A 19586-nucleotide genomic window follows, 5' to 3' on the forward strand; every position below is an offset into this window, starting at 1 on the left:
TCTAGTGTCGTATTTGAATGATAGCTTGGATGAGTAGAATTCCAGATTGAATATATAGATGTGTGTGTTTGTGTGTGTGTGTGTTGCTTTTGAAGTCTTTGCTTCATTGTCATCTAATTTTCAATGATGTGATTCAGAAGTCTGATTCCATTCTTATTCCAGAACTTGTTGGTATGTTCTACTTTTTCTCTCTGGGGGTTTTCAGCATGCTGTCTCACGGTGTTCTAAAAGTCGGCTTGGTTCCTTATTTATTGCGTTGGGTACTTGTGAGCCTTTTAGTCTGGAGGTGAATGTCCTTCAAGCCTAGGAACAGTTCTCATACTTTTTCTTTGATCATTTCCTTCTCTCCATTTTCTCTGTTCTCTTTTTCTGGAATGACTGTTAATGGCATATTGCATCTCCTGAATTGCTCATTTTATTTTCTCGCTTCTGTTGTCTCTCATGAACCATTGCTTTTACTTAGAAAAAAGATTTTATTTATTTATTCATGAGAGAGAGGCAGAGACATAGGCAGAGGGAGAAGCAGGCTCCCTGTGGGGAGCCCAATGCGGGACTCGATTCCCAGGACCTTGGGATCACACCCTGAGCCAGAGACAGATGCTCAACCACTGAGCCACCCAAGTGCCCTTGTTTTTACTTTTTATTCTTCTTTCTTATGATTAGTGTTTGCATAATACATCTTTTTTCATCACTTAACTTTTAACCTGTGTCTTTCTTCTCAGAGTACATCTCTTGTTGTGGGGAGAGGAGCACCTGGCTATCTCAGTCGGTGGAGTGTGTGACTCTTGATCTCAGGGTCATCACTTTGAGCTCCACATTCGGCAGAGAGCTTACATTTCTTTTTCAAAGTAAAAGAACAAAAATAAAGTATATCTTTTGTAAACAAATATAGTAGGATATTGCTTTTTATGCAGTCTGACAATTTTTTGCAGATTTGGAATTCTACTTTGACTGGCTGTCCAGAGACTTGAAATATAAGCTTGTAGAAAAATGATTCCCAAATTAGGAATAGAGAGCAGACTGCCAGAGTAGATATGCATAGAGGTGAGTATAATTCCAACACTTTGCTAAGTGAAATAATTTGTTGAACCCAGAAAGCTTCAACAGATCATGAAAAGCAATGTTTAAGATAAAAGGCAACCTACTCAAAGGCTAACATGGGCTGTGGATAGAAGCAGCAGCTGGGGCTCCTTTTCCAACAGCTGCAGAGCCTCGCGAGTTTGTACGTCTTTGATGCAGAAGATTATCAACATACTCCTCATACTCCCCCATATTCTGCCGCTGTCTTTCTCAGGTGTTGAGAAACCAGCCTAAACATCTCTTCCCCAAGGATCACTTCCCTGACCTAAACTAGGTTCAAATTCCCCTGCAGTAGGATCCCCTAAATACCTGTGCTCCCTCCCCATACAACATGCATCACAAATAAAATAATTTGTCTAATTAATCTGTGTTCTTTGGTAGATCAGGGAAACTTCCCGAGGGCAGGGATCATGTCCAGAGTTTCCAGGACCCAAACCTGATCTTAGCGAGATGCTCAATAAACCGCTGTTGACTTGAGTTGTTAATTTTAGTGGTGATGCACACACACGTATGTATGTTGGGAGCATGTTGGTATTTGAGGGCTCAGTGTGGAGAAGTGAGATGGCTGGGTGGAAGCTTAGGTGGGGTCCAGCTGCAAGATATTCTTACGGCGTATCTTTTTACGAAAAACCAGGCACTGAGGGAGTCAGATGGAAGAGTAGAAACAGAAGGTTTCAGAGCTGAGCAGTGAGGTACTTGGTCTATGACATTCCTTATGTCACCCTTGTTGAATAGAAGACAGGACAGAAAAGTCAGTGTCACAGAGCAATCTCTGCTTGTCTGTGGTTGGTACAAAAAGATGGAAACTGAAAGTCTTTGAATCCTGGCCATCATACAGTCTAGCCAGGACCAAATAAGTCATTTTACATGCTCAGTGCTTCGCTTTCCTCTTGGTGAAAATGAAAAGGCAGAAAGTGTGTTTATGGCAGTGATAGCTGTTATCTTATTTTCCCCAGAGAGTGAAAGTTTATCGTTTATCTTTAGGTGTAAGAGAACCAAACCAAACACAAGAACACACTGTCTTGATTTAAAAAAAAAAAAAAAAAAAAAAAAAAAGGTTCTCAACATGGGGGGAGAGGACTACGCAGCAGTGACATTTGGTTTGAAAAATTTGGACAGTTTTTCAGAATTCTTCAAAAAATTAGATACACATGAAAGAGAGGGAGTTTGCTGATTTTTCTCTATGTACTCTGTGTGTGTCTAAAAAATACAAAAATGAAATGGGTATGGAAAATGTTCTTAATTGGTGAATTTAGGTGAAGGGTAGATGTGGGTGTTTCTTTTAGTATTCTCTGATTTTTCTCTATGTTTGAAATTTTGCAATTAAAAATATCATCATAATTAATAAAGGCAAAGCTGTGTATTTTTAAAATATTATATTTACTCCATCCAGGGAGCTTGTTAGAAACATTATTTGCCTAACTCCACATTCCTCTCCCCAAATTCTATCTCCCTACTCACCTAGAATACATAAGAATCTCTGCTGGTGTGACATGGCCAAACCCTCCCCCTAGACATCTAGTTAGTCAACTAAGAGCCACTGCTCCAAAGGCAGTGACATTGGAGCCACCTACCAAAGCAGGTTATGTGCCATCATTCTCCTGGAGTTTTACAGGCTTTGAAGTTTTAGCTATAATCTTCCTTAGAGGCAAATGGTTGAAGCAGATAAGCCTCTCAAGGTCCTTTGATTATAAATGTGTCTGAATGCTGAGGGGTAAGGCTTTAGAGTCTCTGGAGTAAGTATTACAACTCTCTTTCTTCTCCCTTGTGATTTGACCACTTGGATTTTTGAAGCTGGCACATACCTTTTGTTTTGCTCTGCTTTGTTTGCTTTTCTGCCTCCTGAAAGAGCTATGATCCGATCTGCCCCGCAAAGTTGCTAGTGGCAGCATTCCCAGAAGCTCCCACCTCCAGATGATGTCAGACTTCATGTGACCCAACCACCACACATCCAGAAACATTACATCATTCCAGGATGTGATTCCTTCTAATGCAGAGCTTGTCACCGTGCTGCTGTTGCTGCTGTGACCACTAGGAGCAATAAGCCATAACCTCAAGTGGAGTCAGCTGTGTCCAGGTCAGCAGTCAAGGCTAGAGCAACAATAGACTCACCTGAAGGTCATATTGCCCTCACCAAGACATGGTGACTTCTGGGGCAGACCACACAACACGTAAACATCTATAAGACATTCTACAATTGACAATCAAAAATGAGAGGAAGGTGGCGTTTTCCTGGCCAGATGTGGTAGCACATGGTTGATGTTCTGTGGAGTCAGGTATTTTGGTCTGTCAGGGATGGGCAAATTATGTGGGCAAATGTTAGAATGAATCATCACTGTTGACTGTCCAAAGGGGACTGACTCTGAGTCTAAAACTCACATATGGACAGGAACAGTACAAGAGGCCCTTAAAGGCTGGAGGGTATTATGCTGAGTGAAGTAAGTCAGTCGGAGAAGGACAAACATTATATGTTCTCATTCATGTGGGGAATATAAATAGTGAAAGGGAATATAAGGGAAGGGAGAAGAAATGTGTGGGAAATATCAGAAAGGGAGACAGAACGTAAAGACTGCTAACTCTGGGAAACGAACTAGGGGTGGTAGAAGGGGAGGAGGGCGGGGGGTGGGAATGAATGGGTGACGGGCACTGGGGGTTATTCTGTATGTTGGTAAATTGAACACCAATAAAAAAAAAAAAAAGAGGCCCTTAAAGGGCATTAAAAGACAAGATCTACTTTAAAGATATTTGTCAGCCACAGTCACCTCAAAATAATTAGAGGCAAAGTCTGGGGATAGAGGGAGAAGATAGTCAATACCCATCTGTCAAGCTAAGTATAACCAGTACAATAGACCTTGAGCTTTTCCCATGTGCCAGGTGCTATGTCAAGCACATAACCAGGTAAGGAGGTCACCCTTTGCCTTACAGTGGTCTTAACCTTATGTCCTAGGGGGTTCCCATCAGAGTCCAATTTATCACTGCTCCCCACCTACTAACACTGAGCGCTACTGGCTCAGCTTCCTGCCATCTGGAGCAATTCAAATACATCTGCATTTGGATCAGCTCGAGTGCTTCCCAGAGGCAAGCTCAGGCCAAGGAAGGATGGCCTCAGTCACATGGATCCCAGGAACCTGCAAGCATTTGGCCGCCATGTCAGATCTGAGGAAAGCGGGGGACTATTAGTCCCACACCAGTTCACCAGGAACTGCAATCCAAATGTCTCCTTCTGCCATTATTTCCTCTGAGCAACAAGCCTTTGGTTTCTTTGCCATCTCTACAGCCTCGTGTAATTTCTCTCATGTGCTGCCTCATCTTGCATCTCTGCCTCTTATCTGATCTGGAGAACTGAGAAAGCTCTTCCCCAACCCACCCCCAGTTGTACTTTGACTCAGTTTCTAGAAACTAGATCAAGAGTCCAAGAGGGATTTGCCTCCCTACTTCCTCACGAGGCTGTGTTCCCTGGTCTAGCTTCCCCAGTGAGCTGAGGCCCCTTGATGGCTGCCTGCTGCCTCAGCTCTGGTCTCCTAGCAACCCTCAGCCTTCACAGTTTGGGACGCGGAGGTGTCACAGGGAGCCAGGGTGGCAGAGGTGAGAATATGACGAAAGCTCTGGCTCCCAGGCCCTGAAGTAAAGAACTGCTGCCTCACAATCATTGATATTACAGAAGGGATTGGCTTTCCCTGGCATATTTAAGAATCAGCCCTAAGGGTAGCAAATCATTCGCCAAGGAGTGCAGGGCTGTGCTTTGGTGCCAGAAGCAGAGACTTCTATTTGAAAGATGCTTAATGATTCCTTACTTAGTCTGCCCTAAGGACTGATGAAAAAACAGTAGGGTTGAACACGATATCCTTTTGGTACAAGGACAGTTAGACTGACTTGTCCTTCATCAAAGATGTACTTCACTTGTTCTTTGGGAATAATGCCATTTTAAAGCTAGACGATATCTTAGGACCATGTCACTCAAGTAGAGTATTTTTTATAATCTGGTAAAACGAAGCCCAAAAAAGTTAAATTACTCACTTGGGGGCTCTCCCAATAAGGAAAAGTTGGAGTTTAATAGAACGCTATCACCTGAGCAGCTGAAGGAGCAGCCCAGCGCTCCTTCTATGACCTCACGCTCCCTTCCAGAGACAGTGTAGATGTGCTCTGAGCCACACTGGTTCACAACATGGTCAAGGGCATGAGTTGCAAAACAGCTGGATGTTTTCAGGGGTAAGTCTTATGTTATAGACAAAACAGGACTAATTGAACCATGTGACCCATGTGCTTTGCCTCACTAACAACATGTGCTTCCTGGTTGAGCTAACCGGGACAGAAATCAGTGAGGGAGTATTTTAAAAATGTTAAGACTAGACTAATCACTATCCACCCATGAGTCTGGTTTTGAAAGATGGACCTCTGGCTTGATGTTGAGTTTGGAAGTCAGAGGAATGGTGTTATTATCGTACACCAAGTTTGAACTGTCTCTGTGCTAGTCAAAATTCTTCACTGTGACAAAAATGTAACCAAACTACCTTTAAATAACAAAAAAGCAGGAATAGGCTCATGTAGGTAGGGTAACTCAGGGAACCTGTGAATCTGTAGGAGCCAGGGCTGAAGGACTAAAACTGGGATTTGTTACTCCCTATGGCTTTCATCTCTGGGTCTATGCTTAACTCTCTTAATCTCCTCTGGTAGCAAGTCTTCTCTATTTGACTAGAGGGATGTCCACGGTCATCCAACTTTGTATTCTTCTGGCACCATGCCCCCTGAGACATGACAGTTATTCCTTTGATTTCAAACTCCTAAAGACATGGGTAGGACCCTAATAGACCCAGCTGGATTTCATATCCTCTCTTGAATCATCACTGCATCTGGGAGGAACATGAAGCTGTGATTAGCCAGACCTGGGTTATTGACCCACAACAGGCGAGGGATGGAAAGGGTAGTTATAAGCCTCAGATGTAACAGAAAGCTTGCCCTCTTATGTAACAGAAAGACAATAGCTAGCACCAACCATCCACTACATCTTGTTTTTTCTAACTGCTGGCATTCAACACGGTTGCCATTATGTCATGCTACTCCTCCCTCCAGCCCACAAGCATAGATATGGACCATTAATAAACTTGGATGATGATGCTGGCAGTCCAAGGAATTCTTGGCGAGCTAATCAGCCTTGTCAAAATTGATCTATCTCAGTGGACCCTGCAAGAATCCTCCAAGGACGTATGGGCAGGAGACAGTGTGCTGCAATGAAGAATGCTAGAAGGGAAAACAAGGGATCTGGGTTTTGTCACTGACCAACTCTGTAATCTTAGGCAAGTCCCTTCTTCTCTCTATTTGCTTATAAAACTGGAAGAGTTGGCGCAGGAGATCACCAAGACCTACCTAGCCCTCATACTCTACAGGTACATTTCCGGTGCCCCAACAGAGCAGGTCACTGCCCCCTCTAGTGGTTAAATTAAAGTAGGAAAAGAGGTCAAGTGTATTGAAGAAAGGAACAACTTCCTCCACAGTTTGATGGGCACATTCCCTAGGAATAAGGTCAAAATGCAAACTTCTGGGTGCAGGAGGACATCATTGCTTTGTCAGATGAAGCCCTTGAGAAGTGCAACAAGAGAGCCCTCTCTCCTGCCTGGCAACGTTGTAGCCACTCCACCATCCATTCATTCACCATGACACTATGTGTCCAACCAGTAGGTGTTGGGAAAAGGAAACTGATCATAGAAGAGTGAGGGGGAAAAAAAATGGGTTATAAGTAATAGCTTATTAAACTCAGTAAGAGTAAATATCTCTGTAGACAGAGAATGAGAGGGAGAGAGGTTAGCCTCACAAATGCTATTGATCAAAACTCATTTATTCCAGAAATGTTAATTGAACATTCACTGTGTTCTAGGCATTAATTGTGATTTATAGCACTGAAGATAAGAGGAGTCACAATTTCAGCCCTCCTGGAGTTTATATTCTAATATATAACACAAACATTATATAAATATTGATATAATAAGTTCCAGAAAGTAGAAACCTAGTGTGTTCTCTGTGCTCATATCAGAGGACACAGTCCTTGACTTTGGTATCAGAGGTCTTCCTGAGGAAGTGATCTTTAAGCTTAGTTTTGGGAGTACTACCCCTGTGATTTATAATAAGAAATATATACATTGGTTTCTTCCCCCAGTTCCTGACACAAGATTCCCGAAAATCTTGTAACATCCTGGGCGATAAGGGCATCTTTTTTTTCAAATAAACGACTCTGGCTGGGCTCCTAGATGGCTCTTGGATGAGGACTGGTCACTGGAAAGACCAAGTTATGATTGGAGGTTGGCATTTTCAGCCCTACCCCACACTCTGTTGAGATGGAAGAGGGGCTGAAAATAGAGTTAATAATCTATCACGCCTATGTGAGGATGCCTCCATAAAATCCCAATAGTATGGGGCTCAGAGAGCCATGTCTATTTTACCACAATTATTTTTTTAAAAAATACTACTACTACTCTACTATTTATACAGCAGTGGCCAAAATTCTCAACTACCTTGGTGTGTATCTTGCCCAGAGTGTGAGAATATTTAGTAAGAAAAGATAAGTCAGAAAAATTATGGCACACAACCCACAACATAGAAGTCCTTGCTCTTGGGTGAGAAAAGGAAGGGGCTCTTTTTCCATTAAGCTAAGCAATTTATCTACTTCTGTATATGTCTATTCCTATTTCCTATAACTTCAGGAATTCTATTTTATTCTCTCTATCTAGGATCATAAGCCCGATCTAGGATATAGAGAATAAGATTTTCAACATAATTAATCATAGTATTCGGTGAAAAGTTAAATCCAGCTTTTGTCTTTATTAAAACAAAAAAAAAATTAGCAGGGTTTTCCTGGGTGGTTCAGTTGGTTGAGCGTCTGACATTTGGTTTCAGTTCAGGTCACCATCTCATGAATCATGAGATGGGAAACACTCGATGGCCTCCATGCTCAGTGAGGTCTGCTTGAGATTCTCTCTCTGCCCCTCCCTCCACTTGCTCTCTCTCTCTCTGTCTCTCTAAGGTATATGAATGAATTTGTAAAAAAATTTTAAAGATAAAAAGATTATATTAGCCAATGAGTTGGCCCAACCCATAATTCTCAGAAACATTTAACACAAGGAATAAAAGCAAATGTAATTCACTAGTACCACTTGAAAGTGCCTGGTAGTAACTGTAATTTGCAACATGCCCTACCTACAGTCTACAAAAAGCTGTAACCTACTGCACATTATTTTATTTGACCCTCATAATAACCCTACAAGGGAGTTAAACAAGTATCATTGCTCCTATGTTAAAGGTGAAAATGAAGTCTCACTTAGGATAAATTACATATCCAGGGTTAAATAAAGAATAAAAGGAAGGGCAAAGACTCAAACCCAGAAGGCAAAAATCCATTTTCTTCAACTGTGTTATGAGGCGTCCCTTAGCACTTAGAGCAAACTGCTTAATACAAAAAGCAGGCCAAGGACTCTATCCCTTTTAAATATATGCACTGATTTCATTCGCATTCAGATTTTCATGCTTTGCACTTTCACTATATTTTTTTTTCTTCAAAATGGAAAAAAAACCTCGAAGCTTTATTCTGAATAAAAGTCAAATTTGAATCGTAAAAAAAGAAAGACTAAGAGAGTTCTGTTTCCTGCTGGAAGGAGGACTAAAAGTATCTAACAATCTTTCAGCTTTTCATCTCAAAATGCTGGGTAAAATATAACAAATCCTCTATTAAGTCATAGTTGAGGGGGCATGAAAACAAAAGGAAAATTGCTTGGGCTGGGAATGAAAGGGAAGCTGACCACAGAGAAAGGAGCTTGCTGGCTCTGCGGGGACAGCAGGCAGTGTCAATCAGCCCCAGTTAATCAGGGGGATTTCAGCGTCCACCTGGAAAATGATTATGCCTTGGGCTTGTTCAGTAGGGGGCTTGGCTCAGAGATTGTCCTAAGATCTTAGGACACTAAGGAAACTAAGATTTTATTATCTATCTATCTATCTATCTATCTATCTATCTATCTATCTATCATCTTAAAGATTTTATTTATTTGAGGGAGAGTGTGCAAGAGCCAAAGGAGAAGGGAGGAAGGGCAGAGGGAGAGGGAGAAGCAGGCTCCCCTCTGAGCAGGGAGCCCAACACAGAGCTGGATCCCAGGATCCTGACCTAAGCCAAAGGCAGACACTTAACCAACTGAGCCACCCAGGCACTCCTTCCCCCTTTTGAAAGATTTTATTTATTTATTTGAGAAAGAGAGAGAGAGTCTAAAACTAAGATTTTAAACGGAGTGCCCTCTTAGCAAGGGAGTAGTTTGAAAACAAATGCACCTTCCAGCATAGAGATTTAGCAAGAGAGCTTATCTGAGTAGACTTGGCTCTATGTGGAAGAAATCCTCCCCCCAAATTTACCACCACCCCGGGATCAAGGTTGGGAACTACTATTTATTGTGACCTACTGTGTGCCAGACACAGTGCCAGGACCTTTTTTCTTAAACCCTGTCACGTAAGCAGTTTGAACAACACTCAGTGGGCACTGAGGGACACTCAGAAGCAAGGCAGTGCAGTGACACAATTATCGAGGGTGGAAGAATGACACAAATTCATTTGTCTTCAGCCTTCCTTTCAATGCACAAAGTGGTAACATCTGGGAAATTACCGAATGCTAGAAATGTCAAACAGTAGGGGGTAGAACCACCTAAAGCTGAGGACCATCTATATTTACTCCAAGCTTCACATTTTCTGAGGGCCCTCCAAAGAAGCTAACTGCCATGTACTCCTTTGTTTCCTTGGATAAATGCAATACCATTCCTGGAAAGTTTACCGACTAGTTAAGAAATACTGTAATTGGAGAGATCCCTGGGTGGCCCAGCGGTTTGGCGCCTGCCTTTGGCCCAGGGTGTGATCCTGGAGACCTGGGATCGAATCCCACATCAGGCTCCTGGTACATGGAGCCTGCTTCTCCCTCTGCCTGTGTCTCTGCCTCTCTCTCTCTCTGTGTCTCTCTCTGTGACTATCATAAATAAATAAAGAAATTAAAAAAAAAAAAGAAATACTGTAATTGGAGGTGGCTGATTCTGGAGCCCAACCCAGGTAACTCTAGTAGCATTTCTACATACAGCATGTCCTTTGACAAATGGGATGGTATCTTAAAATACAAGATGCCCTGGGGTGGGAAATTCTAAAGAATAGCAAGAATTTTCTGCTTTTTCTCCATCATCATCAACATTATCATCATATCTTCACATTTTATATGTATATACATAAAATATATGTATATATAATACTATACTATATTATATACATAATATTATACTACAGAGATTATATCACTCCTCCCCACCGTCTTAATATCAGTTTATCGAGTTACCTAACATTGAGCCATAGACATATACATCTCTTCAAGAGAAGCAGCTCAGGGACACCTGGATGGCTCAGCGGTTGAGTGCCAGCCTTCGGCCCGGGTGTGATCCTGGAGTCCTGGGATCGAGTCCTGCATCAGGCTCCCTGCATGGAGCCTGCTTCTCTCTCTGCCTGTGTGTCTCTGCCTCCTTCTGTCTCTCACAAATAAATAAATTTTCAAAAAATCTAAAAAAAAAAAAAAAAAAAGGAGAAACACCTCAGAACATTTGATAAAGTAAGTGTTGCTTTTTAGATTTTTGATTATTTACAATTACAGAATTGTTAGTAGTTGTGTTAAGGAATGAGTGGAGTTTTTTTATGTGTAACTACTATGATTTAGGATTATGCAAACTTTAAGAACCATTTATATGAAAATAGAATAAACCTGTGTTTAGGTGTTTGCTTTATAAAAATAATCTCAGAAGGACTTATTTCAAATAATGAGATCCTTTAAATGCAATCTTTATAGTGGTTCTGTCTCAGAAAGTCTGAGACCAGATAAAGTATTCACTGTATATATGTGTACATACATATATATACATATATATCCATACACACATATGACGAAGTGCTTGTATCCAGAATATAAAGAACTCTTCATAACTCAATAAGAAAGTAACCCAATTGGAAAATGTGTAAAAGCCTTAAGCAAACACTTCACAAAGGAAGATGCATGGATGGCTTATCAGCCCATAAAAATACACTCAACTTCATTAGTTATCAGGAAAAAAGCAAAATAAAATCATGACGAGATATCGCTACAGAATCATGAAAACAGCTAAAATTAAAATGACTGACAATACCAAGTGTTCATGATAATGTGTAACAACTGGAACTCTCAGGTGTTCTTGGTAAGAGTGTAAAATGGTATAACCATCTGTCTCTAAATGTAATAATACAACTATCTTCTGATATGGCAATGCCAGTTTTAGGTGTTTACCTAAAAGATATAAAAAATATATGTCTACACAAAGGCTTGTACATGAATGTTCAAAAAAAGTTTTGTTTGTGATAGACCCAAACTGAAAACAACCTCAAGTCCATTAACAGGTGAGTGAATAAACAGATTGGATATAACCAAATGGATATAAAAATGAACAAATTTCTGATATATACAACAATATTGATAAATCTCACAGAGATTTAGTTGAGTGAAAGAGGTCAGACACAAAAGAGTGTATACTTTTTTATTCCATTTATAGGAAGTTCTAGAACAGCCAAAACTACCTTATTACTATAGAAGTCAGTGCTGTTCTGGGCCAGGGCTTGGATTAGTGCAGGCCAGGATTGACAGCAAAGCAGCAAAATGAAACTCTCTAAGATGATGGAAATGTTCTCTCTATATATATTATACATTTTAAAGTAATCTCTATGCCCAATATGGGGCTCAAACTCACGACTGTGAGATCAAAACTCACAAGCTCCATGGACTGAGCCAGCCAGGCACCCTGGAAACATTCTATATCTCGACTAGGCCAAGGCAACATGGATGTACATATTTGTTAAAACTCATCAAACTGTACAATTAAAATCTATGTAATATACATTTCAATAAAGTTGATTTTACAGGAATAATCATTATAGATTACTAGCCACTTTCTGTTATAGTAAAGGACTTTTGATACTTTATGTTATGATTCCTAACTTCCTTCCAGAAAACATATTACTGTAAAATCAGTGGTTCTCAACAAGGGATGATTTTGTTTCCTAGGGGTCATTTGGCAATGTTTGGAGATATATTTAGTCATCACAATGTGGGACAGGAACAGGAACAGTTCCTGGCATGTAGCATACAAAAGTCAGGATATTTCCTCTTAACTATAGGGAGAAACTGAGAGTTACTGGAGGGGAAGTGGGTGGGGAAATGGGATAACTGGGTGATGGGTATTAAGGAGGGCATGGGATGTGATGAGCACTGGGTATTATATGCAACTGATGAGTTACTGAACTCTACATTTGAAACTAATGATGTATTCTATGTTGGCCATTGAATTTAGAGAAAAAAAAAAAAAAGGCCAGGATATTTCTAAGTATCCTACAGTATACAGGACAGGGCAGTCTCCACAACAAGGAGTTATCAGGGCCAAAATGTCAAAAGTGCCCTGCCAGAAAACACTTTCTAAAATTATATTCTTCTGTGCACACAAAGGTTTGTGAGTTTAAGAGACTTAACTCGTTGAATGTGAGCATGTGTGCAGTATCACTAACGTGCAGTGCATTGATCAGAGGGACAGTTTGCAGTTGGCAGCCCTAATAAACTCTTCATCCTACAGGATAATGTCAAATTATTAAAAATGCACTGCTTAAGGCTGAAGTAGTAAAAATAAAATTCGTATTTTAAAAAATCCATCTGGAAAAAAAAATCCATCTGGGACACCTGGGTGGCTCAGCAGTTGAGCGTCTGCCTTCGGCCTAGGGCATGATCATGGAGTGCTGAGATCGAGTCCCACATCGGGCTCCCTGAATTGAGCCTGCCTCTCCTTCTGCCTGTGTCTCTGCCTCTCTGTGTCTCTCATGAATAAATAAATAAATAAAATCTTTTAAAAAAATTCTTTAAAAATCTCTGAAGACAACATTTCAGGGACAAAAATGTAATATAAAGAGAGGCTATAAGCTCATTGAAATAGCAATGAGCCTCTTAATATTTGTGTTCAGAATTCACCCCGACAATCTATTTTAAGTAAAAACAACAAAATCAGATTTAGAGGATGATAAATACATACCTTTGCCTTTGAATGTCTTATACTATTATGGAGTTCATTTATTAAAACACCTGTAAAGTGTCCTTTTCATATTCATTACTGACTTTTGTTAAATATTTTATCTACAGATCCATGACTAGTAATATTAAATAGTTTAAGTTGTAACATATAAAACATTCAAAGAATTTCACTTACTAAGATATTAACATGCATTAACCAGGACTCCATTCAGCACTGAAATATTTATTAATACATTAGTGAATTATTTATTCCCTTGTTTTATTCATTGCTTAACATCTCAGCACTTTTGAAATTTAATTTCTTTAGGAAAAAAAAATCTCAAAATGGATTTTGTCAGGTTTACAGAGCTTAATGTCATACCTTACAAAATATATTGTTCTCCAAAGGGTAAGTATTTTTTAGGAAATATAATTTAGCAAGAATGGCTGCATATACTACAGAGTCATGCACTCAGAGAGTACACAGTGTATGAAGATGCAGTGATGATGGAAGATGGAGAGAGAAACAGAATAGATAAAGGGAAATAGAATGACAGCAGATGCTCAAGGATTCATGGTACATGGCTAAATTAGTAAAATGCAAGATGAGATTACACCTGTTTTTAAAAAATAAAATGCAGGTGGCTCATTTCCACACATAAAATCTATATTCATTTCATAGCAACATAAATGATAGTAATTTTAATAATTGACACTTATGATACATACCACACAGAGTCTACTTTCGGATTAAATGAGGGTTGGCAAATAGTTTCCTTATCTTCATGGTGAAAGCACATATGATGTGTGAGACTCCTAGAGTTACACAAAGCATAAATTCCGTAAGAAACACTCCTTGCTTTTACTCCTTTTCTATATAAATCATCACTCATCAAGTATTCGGTAGGAATAGCAAAACTGTTTTGTAGCTATGTTTTAAAAATTACTAGCTGCAAAGGAAATTACTGGACAATCTAAAAGTCATAGCGTTGATTTTTCAAATTCTATAACAACAAATGATTTATTTTCCTGCTCACAAGTGATTATCCAGCTCTTTGTCTTTTCAAACATAACATTTATTCAGAATAAGTGGTTTTCAAAATGGATTCAACACTGCAGTTTGCTTTGATGTTTGATCTTTTAAAAACCAGTGCTTGTTATCTCCTAGCATTTTTGCCATTTACATCGTCACCATAAATTATCTGCTGGCCATTTGTATTTTGAGTTTAGTGAATGAGTAATTTATACACTCCCTGATCATTGGTTTCCTACAATGTCACAATTAAGTTTCGCCCTGTTAAGTAGCAGGTAGATATATCAATACAATGGCTTTTTTCTGATAAGATATAAATAACCTAACTGGCAAGAGAGACAACCATATATGTAGTTCCATGTTACTGTTTTTCTGTTAAGAACAGAGAACTTATCATGGCTCACATAGAAAGTTTTAAAATGTGCTTCAGTTTCATTAACCTTTAAGTTCAGAAGCAACTCAGCAGGAGAGGAAGGGCGTGATTATTAAGAAATAAATCATTAGTGGGGCCCCTGGGTGGTGCAATTGGTTGCGCGTCAGACTCTTGGTTTCAGCTCAGGTCTTGATCTCAGGGTCCTGAGATCAAGTCCCCTGTCGGGCCCTGAGCTCAGTGAGGAGTCTGCTAAAATTTCTCCCTCCCTCTTCCTCTACCCCTCCCTATGCACTCGTGCTCTCTCTCTCTCAAATAAATATACCTTTTAAAAAAAGAAATCAGTAATAAACATGTTATAATTTTTATATAAATTGACTAGCAGACTGAAGTATAGATGCAAGTGTTATTGTCAAGAAATTAATTCATTTAAAATACTATTGACAATATCATAGAAAAGTATGAGGCTAGCTGCATTTTTTTAAAAGAAAATGTGTGCATTATTCCAAAAGATTAGAAACAAACTAAGAGTGTAACAGTATTTAGGTAAGAAGGTAATCAAATAATTCCAAAAAGATCTCTTTTGTATTGATTCAGTCCAAAATCCCCCAGACTACGATTTCCACAATAGACAGAGCCTACTGAGGAAATTTCTTTGTCTCATGTTCTAATTGTAGAAAATATGTGAGACCTCATTGTCATATATCATTGATTCTAAGATATATTTTTCCACATTTTAATACCTTTGAAAGGGAAATACACTTTACCAAAAAAAAAAAAAAAGGTTATGTTATAGTCTAACTGACAATGTTTCTTATTCTTTGTGATGTATAAAATAATTGTCCAGCTTTTAAGCAACAACATCTTAGATTCAGTGAAATATAGTCTAACAAGTGATTTTGGTAGAGGTAGAAAAAGTAAATCCCAATTTGTAGGGTTTGCTGATTTCTCTGGTGTACAAATTCTCATTGTGGCAGATTTTAAGACACTAAGCTGAAAGCAATGGTTTACAAATTTCTTCCAAGTTTACTCTAATCAGCTCTGGCTCGCTAGTAGAAAGCAGCTTGAGTACAACACACCACTGTTAGTAAATGTTAACTAATGATTAAAAAAATTTGGGGGGCAGGCAGCCCGGGTGGCTCAGCGGTTTAGCGCCACCTTCAATCCAGGGCATGATCCTGGAGACCCGGGATCCAGTCCCGCATTGGGCTCCCTGCATGGAGCCTGCTTCTCCCTCTGCCTGTCTTTGACTCTCTCTCTCTCTGTGTCTCTCATGAATAAATAAATAAAAATCTTAAAAAAAATTTATCTCATGATCATATCTTATAAAATTTTATTTTCAGTATTAATTCAAATGGACTTGGGCAGGAGGATTTAAAACTGCTAAAATTATTATAAAGCAATATATAACAGTATGGCTAGCCTGCTTAAGAGAAGGATGTGCAGGGAAATAATAAATCTGGTCAGTATATTTGTCTACAAGTACATTTTGAAATTCTACAGTGAACTCACACTTTTAAGTCACAGTCTATAAATAAAAAGCATGAATGTGATGGGCAAAAATTTAAGGATTTTCTAAGAGAGGAGGAGGAAAAATGCTCAATAAGAAAATTTAAGGATTATTCTAAATTTGGGAGTGTTGCAAACAATAGCAAAGACTGAAAAAGAATGCTGAAATTTTTTAAAGCTTAACAGAAAAGAAATGAGGAGAAAATAAGTTTTAATTTCATAACATATAAACCATTACATTGACAGAAAATTACTTCCTGCACTAAAATTGGGGAAAAAAATCAAAGATATCCAATTGTGATATGCAAGCTGTAACTGGAATGCGTTTATAAGACAACAGGCAAAAATGCCAGCACAGCTAATAGAAGACTTAGCCAGGATAGTAGAAGTTAAATTCCATTACACGGGCTCAAGAAACTATCCACAGACTTGTTGCTCTAGAATTTTCTTGGTTAATTATTGCTTCAAATTTGTAGGGTATTGGTTTCTTTTGTAAAGCAAAATTGATCCTTTTTGGAAAATGGTTTTATTTTAGTTGAACAATTAACACTGAACATATTTTGTATTTCTGTACTGCTTTTTTTTTTTTTTTTTCAGAACATACATCCATACTAAAGAGTATATTCACTTTGGGTCAAGTGTATGAACATGAGTCTCTTGGGCTCTGATTCCATGAACAGGTCTTTCTAGACAGAGTCTCATGCTCTATGCAGTCAGATCTCTCTAGCAAACATGCTGATGTTCTCAAAACACCTCTTCATTAAACAGAAGTTGATAGGAAGAGGAACCAAGAATAGTTTAAAAGGGATTCTCTTCCTCCTTCACCTTGCCTCTCACCTCCATGAAGTAAAATGTCAAAATCTGTTTTTTCATTTCTTCCTGCTTAAACCATACTTATCTTACAGATGTAGTTCAGACCTCATCCTCTTGATGCAGGCTTCCCTGACAAGTCCTGGTGACAGCAATCTCTCCAGAGTTAACCATGTTTGCCTGCATTGCTCTCTTTTGGTATTCAATCAAAGGGGCCCGTTTTTATTTACATATTTTGACAGATATGTCTTGTCTCTCAATAGCCCTGAGGGCAGACAGGATCTGCATTTCATGTCATTTATATACCACCCACTGGAGTGCTGAGCCATTCCTTCTTTCTCCCTCTCTTCCACAGATGTTTATTAGCCAGCTACTTATTAGTCAAGTACTTTGCGAGGCACTGGAGAAAGAAACAAATTTTAATAAACTGTAGTACCTATCTTTGAGTCTGTTATGATATTGCCCCCTTTACATCTCCAGCCTTGACATTTTCCTCTTAGCTCTAGACAGGCTACAGGATATTCAATCTCAGCATACACTATGTCTTCTCCTCTTGGGTTTTGAGCTATTTCCTGTGTGCCTCGGAATACTTTGCCCTCCTTGTTCCCATCCTATCCTCCATCCACTTTATATCTAACACCTACTCAATCTTTCTGACCTCAGTTTAGAGGATACTTCCTCCAGGAAGCCTTCTCTGATTCTTAAAGTGAGGTGCCCTTTTTATGTGCTCCTCTGTATGTTCAACATTGCATTTTCAAAACGGAGTTATAATTGCCTGTTTATTTACCTCTCATTGGAGTCTATTATCTACTAGCATAGACATGTCTCTGTTGTGTACTGAGTATGAGTTGTGTGTGTGTGTTTAGCTCCTGATACCTAGTAGGTACTTTTTTAAATGTATTGAATGAGTGAATAAATGAATGTCACAAAGGTAAACAGGTCATAATCCCTGCCCTTGAGGACATCACCATCTAGTGGGGGAGACAGAAATGCAAACAGTTAACCATATAATGCAATGTGCTACGCTTTATAATAGATAGGCAGATAAAAAGCTATGGGGTTCAAAGAGACTGATTTTTGCCTGAGGAAATCAGGTCTTTCACCAAGGAGGTGAGAACTGAGCTGAGTTTTAAAGGATTTCAAAGTGTACCGGGTAAAGGAGCAGCATATAGCAGGTGTTCAGTAATTAACTACTTTAGAATGTTCCAGCATACTTCTATGCAGGTCTATAGTCCTGAATGGCCTCAAATCTTCCAGGTGCCATTTCGTGTAAGCAAGAGAAGAATGGAGCATGGCTGAGATCAAAATACTCAACTAATTAGGATAGTGGTAAGGATTGGATTTGTAAAAAGATTTGAAAGATGCAAGTATCAATCAAATCAGTGGCTGCTGGAAGGATGTTTCTCACTGACAACACCTAATGGAACAAAACTACATCAAGAAGAATGAGACACTGGGTCTCCTAATGCCAGTAAATGTAAGGAGGAGAAATGGAAGGACCTGAAAGAGGGGAATGCTTCACTGAACACGTAAGGGGAAGTTCCTCAACCATGAACTCTAGTAGTTTGGGAAAGCTTTACCAACGAGGAACAGAAAGCCAACATACAACACAAATCTAGCTTCTAGTGGGAATCGTCAAGCAGGTCAGGTGGAGCTAGGCCGGTTTAACACATTGTGATTCCCAACCTACAAAATCCTGTCCCCTCCCTGCAGCCCTTTAGACTGCAGACAAGATGTGAAAAGTGGTATTCATGAAGATAAACAAAAGGAGACCTTTCTCACCTTTAAGTGAACTAAGCAATATTGATTAGCCCTGAATTTCTGGAGGAAATGAAATCTGTGGACATTTAAGTTCACACAGTCCACCTCTCTGGATTTGCCTCTGACCATGGTGTCACACTTCACCTTCTAGAAACAGCTTCTTGTGTTTCTCTGTACACACACGTCATTGCTGCTCCCAAGCCTTTGGTGATGTTTCCTTTGCTCAGGTTACTTCCTCCCTTCTCCCTTTCCACCATCATCAGCCAGCTAAAACCTATTTTGCTCTTAAGACTCAGCTCAGATGTTACCTACAAATATACTTTTCCAAATCCCAAAGCTGTGGTATCATCTCCGGCTGTGCACCTTTGTCGCATTTTTACCTGTTTATGTCTTGGTAAGCCACCATCTCCATCAGCACTGGGTCTTCTTTATATTTATGTCCACAGGGCCTCCAGTTACTCCTAGTACCTAATGAGCACCTATAAGATGGCCCTTAAATGAACACATTAAACAAGTGACACTGTATCAAAGATTTACAGAAGTCACACTGTCAGGAAGATAATTCTGGCAGCAATGTGTAGAATGATTGGGGAGGGAAGGCACCAGAATCAGAAGGAAGAGGAATCAGAGGGCTATAAAAACAGTTCAGGCAAGTGGCCATGAAGGTCTGGATTCCGGAGATGGAGATGAGGATGGAAACAAGAGGGCTCAATCTGAGAGAAATTTTGGACCCTAAATCAGTAGAATTTGGTGACTGGCTGATGAACAAGGGGAGAAAAAATATTTTAATTTAATTTATTAATTAATTAGATAATTTGAGAGAGAACGTGTTGTGTGAGAGGGGAAGGGGCAGAGGAAGAGAGAAAGAGACTCTCCAGCAGACATGTTGCTGAGCAAGGAGCCCAATGTGGGGCTTGATCTAATGACCTTGAGATCATGACCTG

The 19586-nt window shown here is 39.5% G+C and overlaps 1 long non-coding RNA gene across 2 annotated transcripts; it reads right to left on the bottom strand.

Annotated features, from left to right (window-relative positions):
* Nucleotides 1-10504: 10504 nt before the first annotated feature.
* On the bottom strand, nt 10505-19154 carry LOC140626695 (uncharacterized). Of its 2 annotated transcripts, none has more exons than XR_012025738.1 (3): nt 19023-19154; nt 13889-13975; nt 10505-10644 (listed from the first exon to the last, which is right to left on the bottom strand). It is a non-coding gene; the product is annotated as an uncharacterized lncRNA (long non-coding RNA). The 2 variants fall into 2 exon arrangements; XR_012025739.1 differs by lacking the exon at nt 19023-19154 and adding an exon at nt 17669-17758.
* Between the last annotated feature and the right edge of the window lie 432 nt (nt 19155-19586).

This window comes from Canis lupus, chromosome 38, assembly GCF_048164855.1.
Source record: "Canis lupus baileyi chromosome 38, mCanLup2.hap1, whole genome shotgun sequence".
NCBI classification, from domain to species: Eukaryota; Metazoa; Chordata; class Mammalia; order Carnivora; family Canidae; genus Canis; species Canis lupus.